This window comes from Balaenoptera acutorostrata, chromosome 1, assembly GCF_949987535.1.
Source record: "Balaenoptera acutorostrata chromosome 1, mBalAcu1.1, whole genome shotgun sequence".
Lineage (NCBI taxonomy): Eukaryota > Metazoa > Chordata > Mammalia > Artiodactyla > Balaenopteridae > Balaenoptera > Balaenoptera acutorostrata.
In genome coordinates this window covers 176,820,242-176,823,900 of record NC_080064.1, presented here as the reverse complement: position 1 = coordinate 176,823,900, position 3,659 = coordinate 176,820,242, and the positions used below count along the sequence as shown (strand labels likewise).

Below are 3,659 nucleotides of genomic sequence, written 5' to 3'. Positions count from 1 at the left end.
GTACTCCTCACTAGTGGACATATGCTGCTGTGAGCACATGAACGGGACCCCAGGCAGCCCTTCCCTCGCAGCACCTACCACAGGGGGTTCCTTGCTTTTCTTCCCTCCTTCCTGCCTTCCTCTCTCTCTCTCCCTCTCTGCCTTCCCAAGCTTTCGGCTAGCGTTTCCAGCGTTTCTACATGCCAGCTAGATGAGCCACCAGAGTCGGCACTGGTCATTCAAAGGAGGTCTTATAAATTCCATCCTCTTCCCCCAAGACCATTCCTGACAGACCTGTCCCCATGACAGGGTCACTGTAGCATTCTCAGGGCCCTACCAGCTGAGAGGGTCCCACAGCTCTCAGCAGACGACCGCCTTTTGTCAAAGGCATTTTGTGAAGGACTTAATGCGTTGTCACTGAATTTGTTTACCATTGCTACATGACTTATTGGGCTAAGGGGCAATGAAGGCAGGCATCCCGTATAGCCACCTCTGCACAGCACCTCCAGAGTACTCAATTCTTGCTGCTGACTGGCTGAGCCAGGTGGCCACTGAGTGCACGTGACAACTAGCAGCCAATCAGCGCTCCCCACACCTTTTTAAAAAGATTCACATGTGTTTAATGTGTATAAAGCCAAGAAAAAGACAGTCCCAAATTCGATAGCAGTATTCTGTACAATTCATACGGTGGGGTTGAGAGGGAAGGTGAAGAGGCTGTAGAACAGACACCCCAACATGTACAAAAATAACTTAATAGCAACTCCCACCTACAAGGAAGACATAGCTCTTTTTCCAGCCACCCGGTCCGAGTGAGGGGACATATCACAGAAAACCCAGCACGGCGGGAGCTAACCCATAGGGGCCCAAGGGGCCGGTGGGGGTGAGGAGGGGCAGTAGTCCTAGGGGAGGGACTATGAGGAGATCCTGAGGCGGTTGTTGGCTGAGCGAAAGCTCAGCAGCTTGTCCACCATGGGCGGGCATAGAAGAGCTGACTTGCCAGACTCTTGGGGCGGCTGTGCTTCTCCAGGAGATTCAGGCAGTACTTGTGGAAATCCGGCTTCTAGTCGATGTAGGTCACAGCTACCATGCTGGGCACAGGATGAGTTTGCTGTGGTCCTGGAAGACGTCGCAGGATGCAGGATGATGGTGCTGTGCTTGCCGAATCAGGTAGGCAGGTAGGGTTGTTGGACTAGTTCATCACCTTCCCGTGGGTACCCACCTTCAGCAAGTGTTCACTCATGTAGTTTTGGAAGTACTTGGAGAGTGATCTTCACGGAGGAGTTGGGATGGGAACTCACGGCGAGGGAGAACTCTGCACCACCGTGCTCTATGAACCACAGACTGTCACCAAGGCACCAGAGGATGAGGTGAGTCCAACCATTGGAGAACACCCCCGACACTTTGCTACACGGCTGATGCCCGAGGCTGCACTTGTCCCAATCGTCCCCCACTTGCTGACTCAGAAGATGGGGGTGCCAGAGGGATCCTCAGCCTCCTCTTGCCTCACCAGCCCGTCTCAGAGGGCCTGGAGGCATTCACGCTATGCAGCCGCTATAGCATGTCACCAAGGTGGCACTCTCTGGTCTCCTGGACCACTGGTCCCTCTTTTCCCCAGGGAGTCTTGGGCATAGAGTTCTCTAGGCCTTTATTTAAGACTATGAGAGTCTTCCTGTTGCTGGGATCCAGGCTTCTGGGAGCGATTGAATACCTTGATGGAATGGTGGGGCAGGTAATGGGAGATGGGCTGGGATGTAGCCAGAAGTAAAGGACTCGTCTTGAGCTGCTCATGAATGATCAGGTGAGCAGTGGGACCTGTCTGCGGCATCTTCTGGAAGAGGGAGGTGGCCACGGGGTTGATGTGCTTGGGGATCCTGCATTCCTTCTTCTTGATCCAGAAGTCGGTCAGTTTTAGGCAAGAGATCTCAAAAGGTGATCTACCCACCGACAAGGTATATATCAACATGATGCACCCAATAGGCCCCCCGTCCACCAGGAAACGGTGCCCTTTCTTGCTCAGAGCCTCAAGAGCTACGTATTTAGACAGGGTTTTCTTCTTCTGTTCCCCATCATATTCACCTTTGGTTGCTGGGCCAGATCCCCTATTTTCACCTCCAGATCGTCATTCAGGAAGAGTTTGCCCAGCTTGAGGTCCCGGTGAATAACCTGGTTTGGGTGCAAGTACCGGCAGCCGAGGACCACGTGCTGCAGGTAGCGGCGGACCTCGGGCTGGGTCGTCGCCTTCCTCCGCCGGTGCGGCTCCAGGGGAGATCTTCGGCGGCAGCAGCGCCGCAGCACCACCAACATGAAGTTCGTGTCCACGTGCACCTACGACTCCGTGCTGGTGGGCGAGAGGGCAATGAACAGACATCTCCAAGGACATCTTCTCCTTCCGGTGCGGCCTGAGCAGCCGCGACTCAGGCAGGATCTTGCGGCCAAGCGCCTCCTCTTGGCGTCCTCATCCTGTCAGAGATCTCAAGGCACTTGGCGGAGCCGCCCCTCCCGCAGGAAGCGGCCCGGCAGGCAGCACCGCCGACCGCGCGGCTCCACTAGGACCTCCGGGATCTCTTTTGCCTGCTGGATGGCGGTCGGGGGCCCTGGGAGCCACAACTCCAGAGATCCCGGCTTTCCCCGGTGGGCTGGTGCCCGCGCCAGCGTCTCTGCAGCGCCACCGCGCTCGTGTTCCTGGAGTTGCTGGGCAGACGCAGCAGGGTCCTGGCAGAGGTTTGACACCGCTCCGCTGCTCCCCGAATCAAATGCTGCACCGGGCCTGTTGCAAAAGCCTCTCTTTTCTCTCTCTCTCTCTCTCTCTCTCTTTTTTTTTAATCACAACCGGGGAGGAAGAAGCGGGGCAGGAGTGGCTCAGGTCCTCCAGGTACCCTGGGCGGCCCCGCCCCCGCGAAGCCTCCAGCCCCAGGACTGGGTTTATTTCCTCAGGCAGAGGGGAAGTGTAGGGAAGGTGGCTTTTTCAGATTAAGTCTCACTAGTGAAAATGCTCAGTCTCCCAGCCTCTGTGAGCAAGGCGAGCAGCCTCCTGTGTACACAGTGGTTTCCAGGCTGGTAGGTGGTTGTTTTTCCTCCAAACCCTTGGCTAGCTCGGCCTCTCACCCGAGGGCTGTGGTTTGGGGAATGTTTTGACTTGAAACATTCAGGCCCCTGGTGGTATTTGGAGTTGTGAGACCCTTCTGTGCTAAAAGGAAAAATGAATGGTCTATTTAGAAACTGCTAACAATTCACAGTATAAAGAACAGGCAACAATTCTGCTGCTGACAGGCTGGTTTTCTAAGGGTAGTCCCTGGGGAGCTGGCTGGGTGGCAATCATGGCCCCTACTCTGGATATTTCATCTGGAAGACCCCCTGCTAGTGGTGACAATGCTTCCAGAAAGCCTCTGCCCTGGCTTTTTCTGGGCCTCTCCTCAGTCCCTTCCCAGAACACGCTCTCCTGGGGCCTGTGGTGTGCTTGGGCTGTGAATGAGACCACTTTTCCTAAATCCGATGAACTTTGCTCTTGACAAAGGAGGGAAGGGTGGTTATTTGGGAATGCCTGAAACAGCTTCTCTTGGGTTTGAGTTGTGAGATTTTACCTATCACAGACGTAGACAGAGTTCCCCTGAAGGAGGAAACTGTCTTTCCTCTCAAGGACAAAACACATTCCCGGGTGTTTCTGTCACCAGAGTGATGCT

At 55.0% G+C, this 3,659-nt stretch overlaps 1 pseudogene; it reads right to left on the bottom strand.

The window, feature by feature from the left end:
- Positions 1–851: 851 nt before the first annotated feature.
- On the bottom strand, positions 852–2,374 carry LOC130707298 (serine/threonine-protein kinase PLK1-like; annotated as a pseudogene).
- Between the last annotated feature and the right edge of the window lie 1,285 nt (positions 2,375–3,659).